The sequence below is a fragment of the Marmota monax genome, unplaced genomic scaffold (assembly GCF_021218885.2).
Source record: "Marmota monax isolate L192 unplaced genomic scaffold, Marmota_monax_Labrador192_F-V1.1 WCK01_AAM20220418_F8-fsc00348, whole genome shotgun sequence".
NCBI classification, from domain to species: Eukaryota; Metazoa; Chordata; class Mammalia; order Rodentia; family Sciuridae; genus Marmota; species Marmota monax.
This window is the reverse complement of record NW_026695146.1, coordinates 483,836-509,300: the sequence shown is the minus strand read 5'-3', so window position 1 is coordinate 509,300 and position 25,465 is coordinate 483,836.

The window sequence follows — 25,465 nt, the reverse complement described above, 5'->3', positions numbered from 1 at the left end:
TATTAGGGTTAGGTTAAATTTAACGGTTAGGGATTGAGCTAGTGTTTGGACTAGGATGAGGATTAGGGTTAGTGTCAGTATGAGGGTTAAGGCTTGGGTTAGCATTAGGTTTGGGATTAGTGTTAGGGTAATGGATAGAGTTTATTGTAGGTTTTGGCCTATGGTGATGGCTAGTTTCAGGGTTAGTGATATGGCTAGGTCTAGTGTTAGGGTTATGTTTTTTGTTAGGACAAGTTTTAGAGCTTGGGTTTGTGTTAGGGTAAGGGTCAGTGTTTGGTTAAAGGTTAGGTTCATTGTTAGGGCCAGCATTAGGACTAAGGTTTGGTCTAGGGTAAGGTTACTCTTTGGGTTAGGTTAAGGGTTATTATTAGGCCTAGGACTAAGTTTTTGTTTAGGACTAGGCCTAGAGTTATCACTAGATAAAGGATTAAGCGAAGGTCTAACTCTAGTGTTAGGGTAAAGTTTAGTTATAGGATTACAGGTAGTGCCAATGTTAGGGGTCGGTTTAGGATTAGGGTCAGGTTTAGAACTATGGTTAGTGTTAGGGTCAGAATAAGGGTCAGGGTTAGGGTTAGGGTTTGGGATAGTGATAGAGCTAGGTTGAGGATTAGGGTTAGGACTAGTAATAGAGTTAGGTTTGGGGTTAGGCTAAGAATTAGTTTTAGACCTAGTGTAGCTTTAGCTTTTGAGTTTGACTTAGGGTAAGGGATAGGGTTAGCGCTAGTGTTAGGGCTAGGGTTAGGGTTAGGGCTAGGATTAGGTTTAGGGTTAGGGTTAAAGCTAGGGTTAGAGCTTGCATTAGGGCTACGCTAGGTTTTGTGTTAACTTTAGGGCTACGGCTAATGTAAGAACTAGGGTTACAATTAGGGCTAGATTTAGGGTTAGTGTTATGTCTAGGTTTACTGTTTGGTTAGGTTTAGGGTTAGGGTTATGTTTAAGGTAATGAATAGGTAGGGTTAGCTAATGTGTTAGGGTTAGGCCGAGGGTTAGGATTACGGTAAAGGATAGGGTTAGAGCTAGGGTTAGGACTAGGATTATGGTTAGTGTTTGTCTTAGGGTTAGTGTTAGTTTGAGGGTTAGTGCAAGGATTAAATTTAGGGTTAGGTTTAGGGTAAGAGTTAAGACTTGGTTTAGGTTTAGTGTTAAGGTTAAAGCTAGGGTTGGGGCTCATATTAGGGCTACATTTTGGGTGACATTAGGTCTAGTGTTAGGGATACAACTAATAAACTAGGGTTATGATTAGGGCTAATTTTAGGGTTATCGTTAGGGCTAAGTCTAGTTTTATGGTTAGGTTTAAATTCAGGGTGATGTTTTGAGCTATGGTGAGTGTTAGGTTCCGAGTCAGGGTCAGAGTTAGTATTAGGGTTGGGAATAAGACTCAAATTAGGGTTAGGATTAGGGCTAGATGTATAGTTAGTATTTGATTTAGGTTAAGGGTTAGGGTTAGTGCTATGGCTCGTTATGTTTTAGGCCTAAGGATAAAATTAAGGGTAGTTTTATAATTAATGTTAGTGTTATTGCTAGTGAAAGGGTGAGCTTAGTCCTAGGGGTACATTTAGAGTTATGGTTAATTCTAGGGTTAGGGCTATGGCTAGGGTTAGGGCTAAGGTTAGGTTTAGTGTTTGGGTTATGGTAAGGGATAGGGTTAGAACTAGGAATACAGCTAGAGCGATAGTTAGAGTAAGTCTTAAGGCTACGGTTAGGGTTAAGTTTAGGGCTAAATTAGGGCTAGGAATATATTTAGGAATGGTGTTAGGGTTAGGCCTAGGGTTTTGGTTATGTTTAAGATTAGGTTTAGGGTTAGGATTAGGGGAAGGGATGGGGATATAGCTACGTATAGGTCTAGAGCAATGATTAGAATTAGGTTTAGGTCTATGATTAGGTTTGTGTTAGAATTAAGTCTAGATTTGGGGTTAGGTTTAGTGCTAGGTTTTGTGTTAGGTTTAGAGCAAGATTTAGGGATAGAGATAATGTCAGGTTTAGGGTTACTGCTAGGGATTGTTATATGGTTAGGTTCATAGCTACATCTAATGTTAGGTTTAGGGTAAGGCCCAGGTTAAGAGTAAGGTGTATTTTTAGGGTCAGGGTCATGTTTCCGGTTTGTGTTAATTTAATTATTAGAGTCAGGGCTCAAATTAGCATTAGGGTTTGTATTAGGGTTAGGTTTGTGGATAGGTTTAGGTTTAGGATTCGGGTTAAGATTAGGGTAATTGTTAGGGTTAGGGTTAGTAATAGGGTTAGAGTTAGGCTTAGGGTTATCATTTGGGTTATTTGTATTGTTAGGGTAATGAATAGCATTAGAGCTAGGGTTATGGCTAGTGTTTTGTATAAGATTAGGGCTAGAGTTATGGTTAGGGCTAGGGCTAGGATAAGGGGTTTTGTTGAGAGCCACAGCGAAAGGGGACCCAGCAAAATTCCAGCTGCCAGTAAACTTCCAGCTGCCAGGTGATGATTGGGTCACAGTGGCCCCAGCAATCTTCTAGCTGCCAATTTATTGGCTCCTATGCAGTGATGCTCATTGGGCTGTTTCACTGCCCTTTCATACCACAGAGCTGCACATTGGGGGACTTTTTTTGGCTCTGCCACATGACCCAGCCAATCTGCCTCAAGAGCAGGAGAAATGAAGGATGCTGAGAGGCTTGTGGGAAGTTGGTGGTGGCTGTTGGGCTCTGAGGGAATTCCTGAAGATCTGTGTGGTGTGGTGTGTGTTTTCTAAAAATAAAGTTTGTTTCTTTTGACAAGTGGCTCCTGAATTGTGCCCAGCCAGACTCCGGCATTTGGTGGCCTGCAAGGGGAATGACTGAGGATAAGTGATAAGGTAAACTGCTCGCCCGTGAGGGCAGGGCAAGAGCATGGGTAGCCATTTTAAGATTCTTTTGTTTTGTTTCACTTTTGTTTTAAGTTGCCTGTCCCTGGAGATGAGTAAGATGGAAGAAAAACAGCTCACATCTTAGGAACAGATAGGGAGAATGGACATATGGTCACTTCAGGAGGCTATTATAATGATTTTTTGTTTTTCCAATTTTGTTTCACTCTGTTTCAGTTTTGTTAGGCGTTTGATGAGAGCCACAGCCAAAGGGGCCCCAGCAAACTTCCAGCTGCCAGCAAACTTCCAGCTGCCGGCTAATGATTGGCTCACAGCAGCCCCAGCAACATCTAGCTGATTGGCTCCTCGGCCCCAGCAACATCTAGCTGATTGGCTCCTCTGCGGTGATGCTCATTGGGCTGTTTCCCTGCCCTTTCAGACCACGGAGCTGCTCATTGGGGAATTTTTTGGCTCCACCCACGTGACCCAGCCAATCGGCCTCAAGAGCAGAGGATTGTGGGAGGTGGAGAGAAGGTTGTGGGGGAGAGAGAGGCTTGTGGAAAGCCGGTGGTGGCAGTTGAGGCTCTGAGGGTTTTTCCTGAGAGGCTGTTTTGTTTGGCGTGTGTGGTTCTAAAAATAAAGTTAGTTTCTTTTGACAAGTGGCTCCTGATTGTGCCCAGCCAGACTGCGGCAGGCGTTATCTTCTTGGGTTGTATTATAGTTATAGTAGAAATATTCAAGTAAAAAAAAAAGGTCTTTTGAGTGAGTCAGACAGAGGAAAAATTCAAGTAAAAGAGAAGATCTCTCAAGCTAGTCAGACAGAGGAAGAAAGTTTAGAGCAGAAAAAGCCATCAGGGGAATAGTTACAACAGGAGACTGCTACTAACACCTTTTTATCACCAGAGGCCATAAGTGTCCAACCAACAGCGCCACCTCTACAGGAGACTGCTAGTAACACATTTATTTTTATCACCAGAGGGTGTAAGTGTCCAACCAACAATGCCACCTTCATATGCTGGGAGGCCCCCGACCCCCGCAGTTGATAGATGGGATCCTGAGACAGGATCTCACATATTAACATGCCCTGTATTTGAGCAGGCAGGAGGGCAGCAAATTCACCATGTTTTAAACTTCAAAATAGTGAAACAGCTAAAAGAGACTGTAACAACCTATGGTCCTCAAGCACCCTTCACGGTAAGCATGGTTGAATCCATTACCAACTTGAACATGACGCCAGCAGATTGGGCTAATATGTGTAAAGCTGTGCTAAATGGAGGACAATACCTGTTATGTAAGGTTGCCAATGAGGAATTTTGCAAGGAGACAGCTAGGCAAAATGCAGCAGCTGGTTATCCTCAGAGAAATCTAGATATGTTGTTAGGAAAGGGACCTTATGAGGATCAGCAACAACAAATTGCATATGATCCTGGCATATACTTACAAATTGCTGTTGATGCGGTTAGGGCATGGTAGACTTTACAAGGACATGGAGGTTTACAAGGTCAATTATATAAGCTAATACAAGGAGCTAATAAACCTTACGCTGAATTTGTAGATAGACTTATTCAAACAGCTATCAGAGTTTTTGGGAATACAGAACAAGCAATGCCATTAATAAAACAACTGGCTTATGAGCAAGTGAATTGTTGGTGCAGAGAATGCATTAGACCATGGAAACATGAAGATTTAAACATATATATAAAATTATTTAGAGACATTAATGAACAAGGGCAAGTCGTGGCAGCTGCAGTACAACAGGTTTTAGATTCCAGGCCAAAAACATGCTACAATTGTGAACAAACAGGACATTTTAAAAGAAATTGCCCCATAGAAGGAGGGTTTAACAAAACTAGGTATCAAAGAGTAAAATACCGGGTATTTGCCCACGATGCCATAGAGGGAGACATTGGGCTAATGAATGCCATTCTCAAACCACCATAGAGGGTACTCCTTTATCAAAAAATGAACAAGGACCAAATGTTTATCCACGATATCATGGGGAGAAAAGCATCTGGCTACATTGCTAAAAATGGACAGGGTCGCCCAATGGTCCGGGGCCCAAGACCACAAATATACAGAGCACTGGAGGAACCCAGCAACCCCATCAGGGTAGTGCCCAAGACTCACTGTCCATTAAATCCCTCACTAGACAAACCAGAGGAAGTGCAGGATTGGAAATCTGCACCTCGCCCAAAAGAGTACTAACTCCAGAGATGGGAGTTCAAATCATTCCCACAGGGGTAAAAGGACCTCTTCCCAAAGGAACAGTAGGCTTATTATTGGGATGAAGTTATTCTACTCTAAAATGAATTATGATAATTCCTGGGGTAATTGATCCCGATTATGAAGGTGAAATAAAAATTATAACCAGTTCTCCAGAGGGTATATCAGTAATTTCACCAGGAGATAGAATAGCACAGTTACTAATAATACCCAGCCTACATGATAAATTTTCCAGTCATACTGTAGAAACAGGTTCCAGGGGATTAGGCTTCACAGGTGTAGATTGGGCTATGCTTTTTTTTTTTTTAAATTTAGATTCTCACCCCATGCTAAAACTAAATATTCAAGGACATGAATTTAATGGGCTATTGGATACAGGTGCAGACCTTAGCATCATCTCTTGTCAAGAATGGCCAAAATATTGACCATTACAACAATCCACTCATATGTTTCGAGGACTAGGAGTGGCAACTAATCCCCATAGGAGTGCAATGGTATTAGATTGGAAGGATCCTGAAGGATGTGAAGGAACTATACAGCCATATGTGTTGGATCATCTTCCTGTAAATTTATGGGGATGAGATGTCCTAGATTAATTAGGACTAAAATTAACAAATAACATCAATCCAAATGTACCCATTATTATGGCTAGACAATATTTTAGGAAAGGAAAAAGATTAGAAGAACAATAACAAGTTATAGCAGCACCAATACAAATAGATCAAGGAATGGACAGACATGGGTTGGATTTTCAGAAGGTGACCCTGAGTCAATAAAAATTACTTGGAAATCAAAAGACCAGTATGGGTTCCTCAGTGGACCCTGACTAAACAAAAAATACAAGCAGCCCATGACCTGGTCAAACAACAATTGGCAGATGGACATATACAATCTTCTGTATCTCCCCATAATAATCCCATTTTTTTTAATCAAAAAGAAATCTGGTAAATGGAGATTATTGCAACATTTAAGAGCCATTAATAATGAGATGGTTATTATGGGACCTGCTCAACTGGGGATTCCTCAATTTTCTGCTTTGCCAAAATCCTGGTATGTTTTTGTTATAGATATTAAAGATTTTTTTTTCAATTCCAATTCATCCTGAGGATAGTCCAGGTTTTGCATTTACTATACCTGCACTGAATCATGAAGGTCCTGATGAAAGATATGAATGGAAAGTACTCCCTCAAGGGATGGCTAACAGCCCAACTATGTGTCAAATTTATGTTAACAAAGTAATCCAGCCACTTAGAAATCAAAATCCTGAACTACAAATATTTCACTATATGGATGATATATTATTAGCACACAAAGATAAAAACTCATTGCTAGAAAGTTATGCCACACTTGCAAACATATTAAAAGATATAATCTAGAGATAGCAATAGATAAAGTATAATTAAATTTCCAATTAATTATTTAGGAGTTCTATTATCCTCAACCATGGTTTGTCCACCAAAAATGCAAATATGAGTAGATCAACTCAAATCAATTAACAACTTTCAAAAGTTATTAGGGAACATAAATTAGATAAGGCCTTATTTAGTCATACCAACATGAAAGTTGAGACCTTTATTTGATATCCTAAAAGGTCCATCAGATCAAAATTCACCCCAAATATTAATGCCTGAAGCAAGAAAGGCGTTAAAAATCTTTGAAACATATATGGAAAATATGCATTTGGATAGAATTGATATAAGTTTGCCTTTATTATTTATTGTACTACCAAAAAATATTCCTACAGGAGTATTTTGGCAAGAAGGTCCATTATTATGGATACATTTATCTTATTCTCATAACACTATTCTTACTAGGTATCCTGAGGCTGTAGGACAATTAATACTCAAAGGAATAAAAGCAGCAAAGGGAGTGTTTGGAATTTCTCCCAATAAAATTATTACTCCATATACTATGAATCAAATTGATGAGTTAGCTAATGAGTTAAATACTTGGGCAATAATCATGTGCAAATCTAATGTTTCATTTGATAACCACTTACCATCGAATCCTTTATTGTCTTTTTGGTCATTGCATCCTGTAATTTTTCCGAAAATGACAAGAAAAACACCTATCATGAATGCTCCAAATATATTCCTGATGGGTCAAATAATGGTACGCCAGCAACAGTTACACCTGATCAAACTTAGTGTTATTGTCAGGGTCTGTGTTTGGATTAAGTTTAGGGTTAGGCCTAGAGCCAGAATTAGGATTGGTTTGGTTTAGAGGTAAGGTTAGTATTTGGCTTAGGTTAATGGATATCATTAGAACTAGGGCTAGTTTTTTGTTTAGGTCTTGGTTAAAGATATGGGTAGATTTAGATTTAGGTTTAATCTAGGGCTAGATTTAGGGTTAGGTTTAGATATATGTGTATGTGTATGGCTAGTTTTAGTGTTTGGTTTAGGTTTAGGGTCAGAATATGGGTCAGGGTTAGGGTTAGAATATGGGTTATGATTATAACAAGAATGAGGGCTAGGGTTAAGTCTAGTAATATGGTTAAGGTTTGGGTTAGACTAAGAATTATTTTTAGGACTAGGGTTAGCATTAATCTAGGGTTTGGCTAGGGTAAAGTATAAGGTTAGAGCTAGGGTTAGAGCTAGGGTGCGGGTTAGGGTTAGGGCAGGTGTTTTGAGTTGGGTTAGTGTGAAACCTAGGTCTAGTGGTAAGGTTAGTGTTACTGTTAGGTTAAGTTTTATCATTAGGGTAGGGATAGGATTTCTCTAGGTCTAGGGCTACAGATATGGCTAGAGTTAAGATTAGGTTTTGGTCTAGGGTTAGTATTAGGGTTAGGTTTAGGTATAGGGTTATTGCTATTGCTAGCATTAGGGTTTCGTTTAAGTTTAGGTTCAGGTATAGACATACAGTTACTGTTTGGGTCAGAATCAGTGTCAGGGTTAATTTTAGGGTTTGGGTTATAGTTAGCGCTAGAATGAGGGCTAGGGTTAGGACTAGTAATAGGGTGAGGGTTTGGGTTAGGCCTGGGGTTAGCATTAGGTTTAGGGTTAGCTTAGGGTAAGTGATAGGATTAGAGCTAGGATTACGGCTATGTTTAGGGTTAAGGTTAGGACTAGTGTTGGGTTTAGGGTTAAAGCTGGGGTTAGGTCTTGCATTAAGGCTATGTTTTGGTTAGTGTTAGGGCTAGTTTTAGATTTATGGCCAATGTATGTTCTAGGGTTATTATTTGGGCTAGTTATAGGATTAGGGTTAGGACTTGGTCTAGTATTAGGTTAGGTATGACATTTAGAACTAGGGTTAGTCTTAGGGTCTAATTCAAGTTCAGAGTATTTTATGGTTAGGGTTTGGACTTGATTTAGGTCTAGGATTAGGGCTAGGTGTAGCATTAAGTTTTGGTTTAGGTTAAGTTTTAAAATTAAGGCTATGGCTCGGTTTTGTTTTAGGGCTAGGGCTATGGATAGGGCTAGTTTTAAGCTTAGAGTTAGGATTAGGGCTAGCGTTAGGTTTAGGTTTAGGCTTAGAGTTAAAGTTAGATTTTGATTTAGGATTAAATCTAGGGTTAGGTCTAGGGCTAAGGATAGGGCTACTCTTAAGTCTTGGTTTATGGCTAGGATTAGGGTTATGGTAAGGGATAAGGTTAGAACTAGGAATAGGGCTAGGGTGAGAGTGAGAGTTAGTCTTATGGATAAGCTTATTGTTTGGCTAGGTATAGGGATTAATTAGGGCTAGAAATAGGGCTAGGTTTATGCTTATGTTTAGCCCTAGGGTTAGATTAGGCTTAGGGTTAGGTTTCCTATAAATGATGGGCTTAGAGCCAAGGATAGGGGTGGGGTGAAAGTTAGAATTAGGTTTAGGACTAGGGGTTCATTAAAGTTATGATTAAGACTAGGTTTAGGGCTAGTGTTACCGCTCTTGGAGAGTGATGAGTCCTTGCTTCTCAAATGTTGAAGAATAAAACCAGAGAAGCATGCCGAGGCAAGGTTAGAGTAGAAATTAGAAGTTTATTAAAGGACAGCAGAAAATACTTCTCCCAGAGGAAGAAGGGGACCCAAGAGGTGGAATCCATTGAAGGGCAAATGTGTTCCCCTTTTTATAGTTTTGGTGATGGAATGTAAGGGGGAAGGATTGGGACACAGGTGGGCCAAACAAGTAATCTGGGCAGGAAGAACTTCATTATCACTTCTTTGGGATGGGCTATCTCCAAATCTGTTGGGGGCTGTTCCCTGGGTTCCATTAACATTCCTTTGGGATGGACTTTGGGCCTAGGGCCTTTTCCTGGACTTCATTAACATTCCAACAGTTGTCCTGCTTTTCCCGGAATCATTGTCAGCATGGTCTCCATTTTAGATTTCACTGGATATTAGACCTGATTTACCTAACTACACTGACTACCTAATTTTAAATCTGGCTTCACTAGGATGAGGGCTAGGTTTTGTGTTAGGGTTAGGGCTAGGAATAGTGTTAGGGCAAATGTTATGTCTAGGCTTGTGTTTACTGATAGTTTTACATTTAGGTTTATGGCTATGTTTCATGTAAGTGTTAAGTTTTGGGTAGGGGTCAAATTTAGAACTAGGGGTATTATTAGGGTCAGGGTCAGGTTTAGGGTTTTCTTTAGGTTAAGGTTTAGGTTTAGGGCTCAAATTAGCATTAGGGTTTAGGTTAGGGTAATGATTGGGTTTGGTTTAGGGTTCAGGTTAGATTTAGCATAATGGATATGGTTATGGTTAGGGTTAGGGTTAGATTTAGGCCTAGGGTTAGTATTATAATTAGGGTTTTGCTTAGGGTAATTGATAGGGTTAGTGCTAAATTTAGGGCTAGGGTGATGAATAGGATTAGGAACTAGGGTTAGGTTTAGGGTTATTGGTTTGTTTTGTGTTAAGTTTAGGGCTAGAATTACTGCTAGGGCAAATGTCAGGTCTAGGATTAAGGCTAACAATAGTTTTAGGGTTAGCTTTATGGCTAGGTCTAGTATAAGGATTAGGTTTAGTGGTAGATCAGGGTTAGAGCTAGGTATATTATCATGGAAAGGGGCAGAGTTAGGGTTTATGTTGGGTTAAGGTTTAGGGGTAGAGTTTGAATTAGCATTAGGGTTAGAGTTAGGGTAATGATAAGGTTAGGTTTAGAGTTCAGGTTAGGTTTAGGTTAATGAAATAGTTTAGAGTTAGGGATAAGTTTAGGTTTAAGCCAAGGGTTACCATTTGAGTTATGGTTATGGTTAGGGTAATGGATAGGGTTAGACTAGTGATAGGGCTAGGGTTATGGTTGGAATTCTGGCTAAGTTTAGGTTAAAGTTTAGGTCTATGTTCTGGGTTAGGGTTAGGTTTAGGGTTAGGTTTAAAGCTAGTGTTAATATTCGGATTAGGGCTTGGTTTTTGGTTTGATTAGGACTAGGATTAGGGCTATGGTAATGTATGAACTAGTTTTGCAATTAGTGCTAGATTTAGGGTTAGGGTTAGGGCTTGGTCTAGTGTTACAGTTAGGTTTAGGGTTAGGGTTATGTTTAGAGCAAGAGTTATTGTTATGGTTAGTGTCAGAGTTAGTGTTATTTTTAGTGTTATGCTTAGAACTTGGATTACAGCTAAAGTTAGTAGTAGTTGTAAGGTTAGTTTTTTTTTTTTTTTTTTTTTTTTAAGTTAAGGGTTAGGGACGTAGGTTGGTTTTGTTTTAGCACTAGGGCTAAGGTTATTGCTAGATTATGGATTAGCATCAGGGTTAGGGCTAGTGTTAGGTTGAGGTTTATGCTTAGGTTTTGGGTTAGATTTAGAGTTAGGGTTATATCTAGGGTTAGGGATAGGGATAGGGATAGAGTTATGGTGAGGGTTGGGGTTATGGTAACGAATATGGTTAGAACTAGAGATACGGCCAGGGAGAGAATTAGAGTTAGTCATCGTAGTAGTCCGAAGGTTAGCGTTAGGGTTAGGGCTAAATTAGGGCTAGGATTAGGGCTAGGGTTAGGGCAAGGGTTCAGGCTAAATTGGAGCTAATATTAGGACTAGGGTTAGAATTAAAATTAGAGATTGATTAGGACTAGGATTAGGGCTAGATTCAGGGTTAGGGTTAGAGGTAAATTAGGGCTAGGTTAAGGCCTAGGGTTATTGTTGGTGTTAGGGCTACATTACGGCTAGTATTAAGTCTAGGGTTATTGTCAGGGTGAGACTAAGTGGTTGATCTAGAGTTAGGGTTATCATTGTTGTTAACATAAAATTTAGGGGAATGGGTGGGGTTAGAGCTAGCTTTACAGATAAGCTGAGGGTTAGAATTAGGATTAGGCCTAGGGTTATGTTTCAGATTAGGATTAAGGCTAGGTTTAGGGCTAGGTTAAGGGCTTGTGTTACTGTTAGGGTTATGGCTAGGACCAGGTCTAGGGCTAATATCAGGTCTAGGGTTAATGGTAAATATAATTTTAGGGTTAGGTTATGGCTAGGTTTAGTGTAAGAGTTAGGTTTAGGTTAAAGTTCAGCTTTAGGGCTAGCGTTATTATTAGGGTCAGAGTCAGGGTCATTGTTAGCATTTGGTTTAGCTAAAGGTTTAGGGTTAAGTCTAGAATTAGCATTAGGGTTAGGTTTAGGATTAGGATAATGGATAGGGTTTAGTTTAGGTTTCACTTAAGGTTTAGGGTAATGGATGAGTTAGATTGAGCAATTGGGTTAGGGTTACATTTAGTGATAGGGTTATGTTTAGTGTAATGGATAGGTTTAGAGCTAGAGTTAGGGCTAGGTTACGGTTTGGATTAACTCTACTATTAGGGCTAGATTTAGAGATAAGGGTAGGGTGTGATTTAGGGTAAGTTTTAGGGTAAGGTTAAGTGTTGAGTTTAGGGCAGGGTTATAGTTAGGTTAGAGTAAGTGTTAGTGTTTGAGCTAAGGTTAGGGCTAGGGCTAGGGTTAGGTTTATGTTTAGGTCTGGGTTTACATTTATGGTTAGAGTTAGGTTTAATGTTAGGGACGGGTTTTTAATTAGGGTTAGGATTAGGTTTAGGGTAATGGATATGTTTAGAGTTAAAATTCAGGCTAGGTTTAACGTTAGGATTAGGGATAGGGTTATGGATAGGATTTTGATAGAGCTAGGGTTATGTTTAGTGTAAAGGTTAAGCTTTGAGCTAGGGTTAGGTCTAAGTCGAGGCTTAGGTTAGGTCTAGGTTTAGGGCTAGGGTTAGGCTAAAAGTTATGCTTAGAGCTAAGTTTAGGCCTAGGATTAGGGCTATGTTTTATGTAAGGTTTAGGGCTAGGGTTAGGACTATGGGTAATCTAAGAGCTAGGGTTATGTTTAGGGCTAGTTTTAGGGATAGGGTTATGGCTAGGCCTCATGTTATGTCTAGGTTTTGAGTTACTGTCATGTTTAAAGCTAGGTTCAGTGTTAGAATTAGGGTCAGTTTTTGGGATATAGTTATGGTTAGGGTTAGAGCCAGAATTAGGACTAAATTTTGGTCTATGTGTAGGGTAAGTGTTCGATTTAGGTTAAAGGTTATTGTTAGTGCTAGTGATAGGTTTTTGTTTAGGTCTAGGGCTAGAGTTATAGCTATATTTATGAGTAGCTATGGGTCTAAGTCTAGTGTTAGGCTTAGTTATGGTGTAGGGTTACCAGTAGGGCTTGTGTTAGGGTTTAGTTAATGGTTAGGGGCAGGTTTAGACCTAGGGTTACTGGTAGGATCAGATGAGGGTCAGGGTTAGGTTATGAAGTAGAATTAGGACTAGGGTTAAGACTAGTATTATGGTTAGAGTTCACATTAGGCTAAGGATTAGGATTAGGACTAGGGTTAGCATTTGGGTTAGTGTTTGGCTTAGTGTAAGGAACAGGGTTAGAGTTAGGTTTAGGGCTAGTGTTAGGGTTCGGGTTATGGCTAGTATTATGGGTAAAGCTCGGGTGTGGGCTTGGATTAGGTGTAGAATTTGTGTTAGGGTTAGAGCTACGGTTAGAACAATGACTACGGTATGAACTAGGGTTATGGTTAAGGCTAGTTTTAGGGTTCGGTTAAGGCTAGATATAATATTAGGGTTAATTTTAGGTTAGGGTGAAGTTTAGAGCTAGGATTAGTGTTCGGGTCAGTGTCAGGGTCAGGTTTAGTTTTAGAGTTAGTTTTCGGTTTAGTTGTAGGGTTAAGGTTTAATTTAGGTTAAGAGTTAAGATTAGGGCTATGGCTTGGTTTTGGTTTATGGCTATGGCTAGGGCTAGGGCATGTTTTAAAATTAGCGTTCTGTTTAGTGTTAGTGTTAGGGTTTGGTTTAGGCTTATTGTTACAATGAAATTTAGAGTTATGTTTAGATTTAGATTTAGGCTTAGATCTAGGATTAGGATTGAGGCTAATTATAGAAGTAGGGCTAGGGCTAGGCAAGAGTTAGAGTTAGTCCTATGGCTAGGTTTAGGGTTAGGATAGGATTAAATAAAGGCTAGGATTAGCACTAGGCTTTGTGTTAGGCCTATGTTTAGGGCAAGGGTTAGTGTTAGGTTTAGGGTTATGGTTCGTTTTGTGGTATAGGATGAGGTTATAGATAGTTTTAAGGCTATGGTAAGGAATAGCATTAGGGTTAGGGCTCGGGTTATGGTTAGGGCTAGGATTATGCCTATGTTTAAGGCTAGGATTATGGCTAGCACTAATTTCACGTCTAGTGTTATGGTTAAAGAAAGTTTTAGGTTTAGATTTATGGCTGTGTCTAATATAAGGGTTAGGTTTAGGGTTAGGGTCAGGTTTAGAGATAACTGTACTCTTAAGGTCAGGGTCATGATTAGTATTTTGGATAGGTTAAAAATTAATGTTAGGGCTCCAATTAGCATTAGATTTAGGATTAGGGTAAAGATAGTGTTAGGTTTAGGTTTCAGGTTAGGTTGAGGGTAATGGATAGGGTTAGGATTAGAAATACGCTTAGGTTTAGGCCCAGATTTAGCATTGGGGTTTGGGTTATATTTAGGGTAATGGATAGGTTTAGAGATAGGGGTATTATTAGGGTTATTGTTATGATTATTGACAGGGTTAGGCTTAGGGTTATGGTTAAGGTTAAATCTAGTGTTACAGCTAGGTTTATAGTTAGAATTAGTGATAGGGTTAGGGTTAGGGTTAAATCTAGGGATAGTTCTCGGAATAAGGCTAGGTTTTTTGTTAAGTTAAGGCTAGGTTTAGGGTAAGGGCTAATGTAAGTACCTGAGTTGCAATTAGGGCTAAGTTTGGGGTTAGGGTTATGTCTAGGTCTATTGTTAGGTTTAGGTATAGAGTTAGGGTGATGTTTAGAGCTAGGTTTTGTGTTAAGGTCAGAGTCAGGGTCTGGGTTAGTTTGGGGGTTTGGCTTAAAACTCAAGTTATGGCTAGAGTTATGGCTAAGTGTAGGGTTAGGGCTTAGGTTTTCATTAAAAGTTAGGGTTAGGTCTATGGTTTTGTTTTGTTTTAGGGCTAGGGTTAGTGCTAGTTTCAGGATTACCCTAGGGTTAGGGCTAGTGCTTGGTATAGGTTTAGGCTAAGGGTTAGAGTTAGATTTAGAGTTAGGTTTAGATCTAAGGTTTCTGCTATGGCTATGAATAGAGCTACTGTTAGACCTATGGTTTGGGCTAGGAAAAGGGTTCCAGTAAAGTATAGGATTAGAACTAGGGTTAGGACTAAGGTGAGATTTAGAGTTAGTCTTTGGTCTAGGGTTAGGGTTAAGATTAGGGATAGGGCTAACTTAGATCTAAGATTAGGGCTATGGTTAGTGTTAGAGTTAGGCCTAGGGTTATGGTTATTGTTATATTTAAGGCTATGTTTAGGGCTAAGATAAGGACTAGGGTTTGTGTTAGGGTTAGATCTAGTATCATTTCTAGGGATAATATCAGGTCTAGGTTTATGCTTAGGGATAGTTTTGGGGTTAGTTTTATGGCTAGGTCTAGTGTAAGTATTAGGTATAGGGTAACAGTGAGGTTTAGAGCTAGGGGGATTATTAGAGTCAGTGTCAGTGTTCAGGTTTGGTTTAGGTATGAGTTTAGGTTTAGGGCCCTAATTATCCTTAGAGTTAGGGTTAGGGTAATAATTGGATTAGGACTCAGGCTCAGGGTAGGTTTAAAGTAATTGAAAAGTTTGGGGATAGTGATACGTTTATGGTTAGGCCTAGGGTTAGCATTAGGGTAAGGGTTATGTTTAGGTTAATTATACAGTTAGACTTAAGTTTAAAGCTAGGGTTATCATTAGAATTAGTTCTTGATTTAGGATTATGGTGAGGGTTAGAACTAGGGTTAGATTAAAGTTATATTTAGTGTAAGGGTTAGGTTCTGCGCTATGGTTAGGGCTAGGCTGAGTGTTAAATTCAGGATTATATCTAGATATAGAATTATGGAAGGTTTTGGGTTAGGGTAATGGTTAGGATTAGACCTAGGATTCATGGTAAGGTTAGGAAAAGGGTCAGAGTTATTGTTATAGTTTTGGATAGAGTTAGATCAAGAATGAGGGCAAGGGTAAGGGCTATTAATAAGGTTAGTGTTTTGGTTACCCTATTGATTAGGGATAAGTCTAGGGTTACCCTTAGGTTTAAGGTTTTGCTTATGTTAGGGATTGGTTTAGATCTAGGTTAGGACTATGTTTATGGTTAGAGTTAGGGTTAAAGCTAGGTTTAGCACTTGGATTAGGCTTAGGGTTTTTTTTTTTTTTTTTTTTTTTTAGGGTTAGGGCTATGGTTAGTGCAATGGCTAATGTAAGAACTAGGGTTACATTTAGGGTTAGTTTTAGTGTTAAGTTTTGGGTTAGGTTTAGTGTTAGGGTTGGGTTTAAGGTTAGGGTGTTATTTTTAGCTAGGGTTCTTGTTAGAATAGGAGTAAGGGTCAAGCTTAGTTTTAGGGTTAGAGTTAGATCTCGAATTAGGGCTAGGGTTACTGTTAGGGTTCATTTTAAGGTGAGGGCTGTATTTAGAGCTAGGATGAGTGTTAGGATATGAGTCAGCATCAGGGGTGGTTTTAAGGTTAGGGTTAACACTCGTCCCAGAGCTAGGGTTAGGTCTAGAAGTAGTGTTAGGGTTTGGTTTTTAGTTAAGGTTTAGGGTTAAGGCAAATGCTCGGTTTTGTTTTAATCCTAGGGTTAGGTTTAGGGCTAGTGTTAGTGTTAGGTTTAGGCTTAGTGTTAGGGTTAAACTTGGAATTAGGGTGAGATCTAGGATTAGGGCTAGAAGTAAGGATAGGGCAAGGGTTATGGCTAGGTTTAGGCTCATGGTAAGGGATATGGTTAGTACTAGGGATAGGGCTAGGGCGAGAGTTAGTCTTAGGGCTAGGGTTAGGGTTAGGGTTAGAGATAGGGCTAAGTTAATGCTAGGATTAGGGCTAGGTTTAGTGTTTAGTTTAAGCCTAGGGATAGGGTTAGGTTTAGGGTTAGAGTTTAGAGTTAACATTTAGAGTTTAGGTTTAACATTAGGACAAAGTTTGTGGTAATGGATGGCTTTAGGGCTAGTTTTAGAGGTAGAGTGTGGGTTATAATTAGGGTAAGGGCTGTGGTTAGGGTTAGGTTTATGATTAAGCCTAGATTTAGGGCTAGGATGAGGGCTGGGGATTTTTTATTTAGTGTTATGGCTAGGATTAGTGCTAGGGCTAATTTCCATACCAGAATTATGGTTAACAATAGTTTTAGGATTAGGATTATGGGTACCTCTAGTTTAAGGGTTATGTTTAGGGTTAGCGTCAGGTTTAGAGCTAGGGGTATTGTTAGAATCAAGTTCTGGGTTATGTTTTGTGATAGGTTAAGGGTTAAAGTTAGGGCTTGAATTACCATTAGGGTTAGGGTTAGGGTTATGGTAATGGGTAGTTAGAAATCAGTTTAGGACTAGGATTATGGTTATGATTAAGGCTAGGTTTTGGGTTAAGTTAGTGCTAGTGTTAGGTTTACAGCTAATGTAAGTACAATTGTTATGATTACAGCTAATTTTAGTGTTTTAGGACTAGGTTTACTGTTAGGTTTAGGATAGGTATAGGTTAATGTTTAGACCTCGTGTTAGTGTTATGGTCAGAGTAAGGGTCAGGGTTAGTGTTAGGGGTTGGTTTAAAACTTGAATTAGGTCTGGGTCAGGGATAGGTGTAGGGTTAGGACTTGGTTTATGTTGACAATTAGGGTTAGAGCTTTGGCTCAGTTTGGATTTTAGTGCTAGGGTTAGGGTTAGTGAAATTTTTAGGATTAGTGTTCGTGTTATCACTAGTGTTAGAATTAGGCTGAGGCTATGGTTTAGGGTTAAATTTAGAGTTAGGTTTTTATCTAAGTTTAGTGTTAGGGCTAAGGATAGGGCAAGGGTTAGGACTAGGATTTGGGATAGGGTTAGTTTTATAGGAAGGGATAGGATTTGTATGAGTGATAGGGCCATGTGAGAGAGTTATTCTTAGAGCTAGGGTTAGTGTTAGGGTTAGGGATAATGCTAAATTATAGCTAGGGTTAGTGATAGGGCTAGGGGAAGATCTAGTTTTAGAATTAGCATCAGAGTTAGGACTAGGTTTAGGCTTAGGCATAGAGTTATGGTTAGATTTAAAGTTAGGTTTTGATCTAGTATTAAATCTAGGGCTAAGGATTTGGCAATTGTGATGAAAGGGTTAGAGTTAGAGTTAGGGTTACATTTAGGGTAAGTGCTGTGGTTTTGGCTAGGTTTAGGGATATGACAAGGGTTAGTAGTATTAGAGTTAGGGCTAGAGTTATGGCATGGGTTATGATTAAGGCTAGGTTTATGGCTAGGATGAGGTTTAGGGTTTGTGTTAGGGTTTGGGATAGTATTAGGGCTAGGGCTAATGTCAGGTGTAGGGTTATTGTTAGGACGAGATTTAGTGTTAGGTTTATGCCTTGTTCCAGTGTACAGATTAGGTTTAGAGTAAGATTCAGGTTTATATCTATGGTTATTTTTAAGATCAGGGTCAGAGCTAGGATTTGGGTGAGATTAGGATTTAGGTTTAGGATAATGACAGGGTTAGTTTTAGGTTTTAGGTATGGTTTAGTGTAATGGATAGGGTTAAGTTTAGGTCTAGGGTTAGCTTAAGAGTTAGGGTTATTTTTAGGGTAGTGGATAGGTTTAGACTTAATGTTAGGGCTAGTGCTATGTACAGGATTAGGGCTAGTTTTGGGATAGGGTTAGGTTTAAGTTTAGGGTTAAAGCTAGGTTTACTAAGTTTAAAGCAAGGTTTTGGGTTAGGTTAGGGCTAGGGTTAAGGCTATCGCTAATGTATGAAGTAGGGTTATGATTAGTGCTAGTTATAGGGCTAGGGTTAGGGCTACCTCTAGTGTTAAGTTGAGGTTTATGGTGATGATGATATTTAGAGCCAGGGTTAATGTTAGTGTAAGAGTCAGGGTCAGGGTTAGTTCTTGGGTTAGGGTTAGGACTACAATTTGGATATGTTTAGTGCTAGGTGTAGGGTTAGGATTTGGTTTAGGATAAGGTTTAGGGTTATGGCTAGGACTCGGTTTTGTTTTAGGGCTGGGGCTAGTGTTAGTGCTAGTTTCAAGATTAGCATAAGCTTTAGGGCTAGTGTTAGGTATAGGTTTAGGCTTAGGTTTAGGTTTGGATTTAGAATTAGGGTTAGATCTAGGGTTATGGCTAGAGCCATAAATAGGGATAGGGTTAGAATTCGAGTTAGGGCTAGGATTAGGGTTCTAGTAAGCGATAGGGTTGTAACTATTCTTAGAGTTAGGGTGAGAGTTAGAGTTAGACTTTGGTGCTAGGGTTAGGGTTAGGGTTAGGGATAGGGCTAAATTAGAGCTAAGATTAAGGCTAAGTTTAGTGTTAGGGTTAGGCCTAGTGTTTGGGTTAGGAATAAAATTAAGGCTATTTTTAGGGCTAGGATAAGGACTAGGGTTTCTGTTAAGGTTAGGGCTAGGATTATGGCTAGGGTTAATATCACATCTAAGGTTAAGTTTAGGAATAGTTTTAGGGTTAGATTTATGGCCAGGTCTAGTGTAAGGGTTAGATAGGGTAAGAGTCAGGTTTATAGCTAGAGGAATTATTAGAGTCACATTTAGTATTAGGGTTTAATTTAGTTTTGAGGTTAGGGTTAGGGCTCAAATTAGCATTTGGGTTAGGGTTAGTGTAATAATTATATTAGGTTTAGGGTTCAGGGTAGGTTAGGGTAATTGATTGATTTGGGGAAAGCAATAGGGTGAGGGTTTAGCCTAGGGTTAGCATTATGGTAAGGGTTATGTTTAGGGTAATGGATACAGTTAGAGTTAAGTTTAGGGCTAAAGTTATTGTTAAAATTAGGTCTTTTGTTAGGGTTAAGGTGAGGTTTAGAACTAGGATTAGGTTTAGGTTATATTTAGCATAAGAGTTAGGTTCTGAGTTATTCAGGGATAGGCTGAGATTTCAGTTCAGAGTTAGGTCTAGGGAGAGGATTATTGTAAATTTTGTGTTAGGGTTGGGGTTAGGGTTAGACATAAGTTTAGTGTTAGGGTAAGAATAAGGATCAGGATTAGGGTTAGGGTTTGGGATAGTTTTAGAGCTAAATGAAAGGCTAGGGTTAGGACTAATAATAGTGTTAGGGTTTTGGTTAGTCTAAAGACTGGAAATAGGTCTAGGGTTACTTTTAAGTTTAGTGTTTCACTTAGGGTAAGGGATTAATTTAGATCTCGGGTTAGGGCTATGGTTTGGGTTAGAGTTAAAGTTAAAGCTAGGTTTAGGGCTCGGTTTAGGGCTATTTTTTTGTTGTTAGGGTTAGGGCTAGGATTAGGGCAACAGCTAATGTAAGAACTAGGGTTACCATTAGGGTTAGTTTTAAGGTTAGGGTTGGGGTGATTTGAGTGCTACACTTAGGTTTAAGGTTAAGTCTATATTTACAGCTACGGTTCTTCTTAAGATAGGATTCAGGGTCAGGGTTAGTTTTAGGGTTAGTGTTAAGCCTCAAATTAGGGCTATTGTTAATGTTAGTGTTCAGTTTCAGTTTAGGGCAATGCTTATATTAGGGTGAGTGTTAGGATATGAGTCAGGGTCAGGATTAGTTTTAAGGTGAGTCTTAGGACTCAAATTAGGGCTTGTTTTAGGTCTAAGCATAGTGTTAGTGTTTGGTTTAAGTTAAAGTTTAGGGTTATGTCTATTGCCAGGTTTTGGTTTACTGCCAGGATTGGGTTAGGGCTAGTTTTACAATTATCATTAGGGTTAGGGCTATTGTTAGTGTTAGGCTTAGGCTTAGGTTTAAGGTTAGATTTAGAGTTATGGTTAGGGCTGGGACTAACTTTAGGGCAAGTGCTAGGGCTAGTGTTATGTTTATGGTAGCAGATAGGCTTAGAACTAGGGCTAAGGCTAGGACTAGCTTTAGGGCAAGTGCTAGGGCTAGTGTTATGTTTATGGTAGCAGATTGGCTTAGAACTAGGGCTAAGGCTAGGGTAAGAGAGTTATTCTTAGGACTAGGGTTAGGATAGGGTTAGAGATCGAGCTAAATTAGGGCTTGGATTAGGGCTAGGATTTGTGTTTAGCTTAAGCCTAGGATTAGGGTTGTGGTTAGTTTAAAATTTAGAGTAAGGGATGACATTATAACTAGGTTTAGAGATAGGGTGAGGATTAGAATAAGGGTTAGGTGTAGGGCTAGATATAGGGTTATGATTAAGGCTAGGTTTAGGAAAAAAATGAGGGCTTGGTTTGTTCTTAGGTTTAGGGTTAGAATTAGGGCTAGGGCTAATTTCAGGTCCACAATTATGGTTAAAGATAGTTTTAGCGTTAGTTTTATGGCTATGTCTAGGCTAAGTGTTAGGTGTTGTGTTACTGTCAAGTTTAGAGCTAGGGGTATTTTTAGGGTCAAGGTCTGTGTTAAGGTTTGGGATAGGTTAAGGTTTCTGGTTTGGGCTTGAATTAGTTCTAGGATTAGGTTTAGGGTAATGATATGGTTAGATTTAGGATTCAGGTTAGTTTTAGGGTAATGAAAGTGTTAGGATTCGGGATAGGGTTAGGTTTATGCTTAGGGTTATTATTATGTTTTGGGTTATGGTTATGTTAATGGATAGAGTTAGAGATCAGTTTAAGGCTAAAGTTATGGTTACAATTAGGGCTAGTGTTAGGGTTAGGTTAGGTTTAAAGCGAGGGTTAGGGCTGCGATTAGGGCTAGGTTTTGTATTTGTTAGGGCTAATGTTAGGGTTACAGCTAATGTAAGTACTAGGTTTAAAATTAGGGCTAGTTTTAGGATTTTAGTGCTAGGTTTAATGTTAGGGTTAGGTTTACTGTTAGGGTGATGTTTAGAGGTAGAAGTGTTAGGGTCAGTGTCAGATTCAGTGTTAGTTTTAGGTTTCGGCTTCCAACTCAAAGAAGTCTAGGTTTAGGTCTAGGTGTAAATTAGGGATTGGTTTAGATTAATATTTAGGGTTAGAGCTATGGCTCGGTTAATTTTTTTATGGCAAGGACTAGCATTAGGGCTCATTTTAGGATTAGTGTTATAGTTTGGGTTAGTGTTAGGTTTAGGCTTAGGCTTAGGGTTAAGGCTAGTTTTAGAGTTATGTTTTGTCTAAGGTTAGTGCTAGGGATAAGGATAGGGAAAGAGTTAGCACTAAGGTTAAGGCTTGGGTTATGGATACATTAAGGGATTGGGTTAGAAGTAGTAATAGGGCTAGTATGAGAGATTTAGCCTTAGGGCTAGGGTTAGGGTTGGGATTTGAAATAGGGCTAAATTACGGCTAGGGTTATGTTAGGGCTAGTTTTAGGGCTAGTTATAGGATTAGGCTTCGGCATCGAGTTAGGGTTAGATTTAGAGTTAGATTTCGATCTAGAGTTAGTACTAAATCTAAGGATAAGGCAAGTGTTACCACTAGGGTAAGGGTTATAGTTAGGGTTTGATTTAGGTTAAGGGATGTGAGTATAGCTAGGCTTAGGGCAAGGGCAAAGGTTACTATTAGGGTTAGAACTAGGGTTAGGGTTAGGGTTATGATTAAGTCTCTGTCTAGGTCTACGATGAAGACTAGGATTTGTTTTAGGATTAGGGATAATACTAGGGCTATGTCTAATGTCAGCTCTAGGGTTACAGTTAGGGGTAGATTTAGTGTTAGGTTTATGGCTTGGTCCAGTGTAAGGGTAAGGTTTTTTGTTAGGGTGAGGTTTAGATCTAGGGTTATTTTTAAGATCAGGGTCGGTATTAGGGTTTTTGTTAAGTTAGGGTTTAGGTGCCTGTCTTGAATTAGTGTTACATTTAGGGTTAGGAAATGACAGGTTTAGGTTTAAAGTTTAGGTTTGGTTTAGTGTAATATATAGGGTTAGGTTTAGGCTTAACATTATCAGAAGGGTTAGTGTTATCCTTAGGGTAATGGATAGGGTTAGCCCTAAGTTTAGGGCTAGGGTTATGTATAGGTTTAGGGCTAGTGTTTGGGTTAGGGTTAGTTTTAAATTTAAGGATAAAGTTAGATTTAGGACTAAGATTAAGGCTAGATTTTGGGTTAGGTTAGGGCTAGAGTTAAGGCTACCACTAATATATTAAGTAGGTTTATGACTACAGCTAGTTATAGGCTTAGAGTTAGGTCTAGGTCTAGTGTTAAGGTTAGGTTTATGATGATGATGATGTTTAGAGTCAGGGTTAGTGTTAGGGTCAGAGTCAGGGTCATAGTTAGTTTTCAGGTTAGAGATAGACTAAAATTTAGGGATAGGGTTAGGGTGAGGTGTAGGGTTAGGATTTGGTTTAGGTTAAGGGTTAAGGTTAGGGCTGTGACTTGGTTTTGTTTTAGTGCTACGGGTAGGGTTAGGGCTAGTTTTATGATTAGTCTTAGGGTTAAGGCTATTGTAAGTGTGAGATTTAGGCTTAGGTTAAGGATTAGGGATAAGAGTAGAGTATGGTTAGGTTTAGTCTTAAGTTTAGGGTTAAATTTAGAGTTATTTTTAGATCTAGGTTTTGTGATAGGGCTAAGCATAGGGCTAGGGTAGGGCTGCGTTTAGGGCTAGGTATATGGTGATGGTAAGGGATAGGGTTAGAACTAGGTGTAGTGCTAGTGTGAGAGAGTTAGTCTTAAGGCTAGGGTCAGGGTTACGGATAGGGCTAAATCAGATTAGGGCTAGGGTTAGTGTTATGTTTAGGCCTAGGGTTAGGGCTAGGGTTAGTGTTAGGTTTAGGTTTTGGTTAGGTTTAGGGTAAGGGATGGGAATATAGCTAGTTTTAGGACTAGGGTGAGAATTAGGGTTAAGGTTAGGGTTAACGTTAGGTTTAGGGTTATGATTAAGATGAGGTTCCTTGCTAGGATATGGGCTACATTTTGAATTAGGATTAGGGCTAGATTAGATCTAGGGCTAATGTCTGGTCTAGGGTACAGTTAGGGATAGTTTTATGGCTAGGTTTATGGCTAGGTCTATTGTAAATATTAGGTTTCTTGTTTGGGTTAGGTTTAGAGCTATGTGTATTATTAGAGTCAGGGTAAAGTTTAGGGTTGGGGTTAGGTTAGGGTTAAGTTCAGGGCTCAAATTAGTTTAGGGATCGGGTAATGACACATTTAGGTTTAGTTAGGTTTATTGTTCAGGTTAGGTTTAGGTGAATAGCTAGGATTAAGGCTAGTGCTAAGAGTAGGGTTCCTCCTGGGGTTAGCATAAGGATTATAGTTATCTTAGGGTAATGATTAGGGTTAGAGCTAGGGTTAGGGCTAGGTTTATGGTTAGGTTTAATTCTAGGGTAAGGCTTAGGGTTATAGTTAGGGCTAGGGTTATTGTTAGGGTTAGCTTTAGGGTTAAAGCTAAGGTAGGGCTTGGGTTAGGGCTAGGTTTTGTGATAGGTTAGGGCTATGGCTAATGTAAGAACTAATGTAATGATTAAGACTAGTTTTATGGTTAATGTTAGGGCTAGGTGTAGTTTTAGGGTTAGTTTTAGGGTTAGGGTGAAGTTTACAACTACGGTTAGTGTTAGTGTCAGGGACAGTGTTTGGGTAGGGTAATGGTTATGGTTAAAGCCAGAATTAGAACTAGGGTTAGGTATAGAGGTAGGGTTAGAGTTTGGGTTAGGTTAAAGGTTATTGCTAAGGGTAGATCTAGTGAGTCTTTAGGTCTAGAGCTATAGTTATGGCTAGATTTAGGATTAAGTTTAGGTCTAGGGCTAGTGTTAGGGTTACTTTTAGGTATAAGGTTACCAGGAAGGCTAGTGTTAGGTTTTGGTTTAGAGTTAGGTTTAGATTTAAAGCTAAATTTAGTGTTAGGGTCAGAATAATGGTCAGGGATAGGGTTAGGTTTTAGGTTATGGTTAGATATAGGATGAAGGCTAGGGTTAGAACTAGTTATAGAGTTAGGTTTTGGTTAGGCTAATGATTATAGCTAAGAATAACGTTAACATTAGAGTGAGGGTTTGGCTTAGGGTAAGCGATAGTGTTAGAGCTAAAATTAGGACAAGGATTAGAGTTAGGTTTAGGATTAAAGCTCATGTTAGGGCTTGGATTAGGGCTAGTTTTGTATTAGGGTTATGGCTAGTGTTATGGTTATGTCTATTGAAAGAAACAGAGTTACGATTAGGGTTAGTTTTCGGGTTAAGTTTAGGGCTAGGCCTAGTGTTAGGGTTAGGTTTAAGGGTAGGATGATAATTAGAGCTAGGTTTAGTTTTTGGATATGAGTCAGGATCATGGTTGATTTTAGGTTAGGGTTAGGTTTCAAATTAGGGCTAGGGTTAGGGCAGGTGTAGGTTTATGGTTTGGTCTATGGTAAGGGTTAAACATAGGGGTATGGCTCAGTTTTGTTTTGGGGCTAGGGCTAGGGTTAGGGCTAATTTCATGAATAGCATTAGGGTTAGAGTTATTTTCAGGGTTAGGCTGAGGCCTCAGATTAGGGTTAGTTTTAGAGATAGGTTAGTTCTCCGGCTAAGGATCATGACTAGTGTTAAGGCTTGTGTTAGGGTTATGGTAAAGGATAGGGTAGGTTTTAGAGATAGGTTCCCATCTAGAATTAGTGCTAGGGCAAAGGTTATGACTAGGGTTAGGTCTTGGGTTATGGTTAAGGTAATGTATAGGGTTAGATGTAGGGATATGTCTTGTGTGAGAATTATAGTTAGTCTTATTTCTAGATTAAGGGTTAGGGTAAGGAATATGGCTATATTAGAGATAGGATTAGAGCTAAGTTTAATAATAGGGTTAGGGCTAGATTGGGTTTATGATAAGGGCTAGCGGTAGGGTTATAGTTAGTGTAAGGATTAGGGTTTTAGCTACGGTTAGGGTTGGGGGAGTGTTAGGTTTAGTGTTTGGTCTAAAATATTGTTATGGTTATGGTTAGGGTTAGGGTTGGGTTTATTGTTAGGGTTTTCATTAGGGTTAGGGTTAGTTTTAGAATACTTCATTGGATTAGATGTAAGTTTAAGTTTAGGGTTAAGTTTAGGTTATGGTTAAATTTAGGTTAATGGATTGATTTAGTTTTGATTCACGGTAAGGTTTAGGGTTAAGTTTATGGTAAGGGTTAGGTTTATGGTCAAGTCAAAGATTAAGTTTATGATTAGGGTTAGGGATAGGGTTAGGTTTATGGCTAGGGTTATTATTAGGGTTAGGGTAATGTGAGGTTTAGAGCTCGAGTTAGTACTAGGGTTAAGTTTAGGATTCGGGCTACGGTTAGGTTTATGTTTATGAATAGGTCTAGGGTTATGTTTAG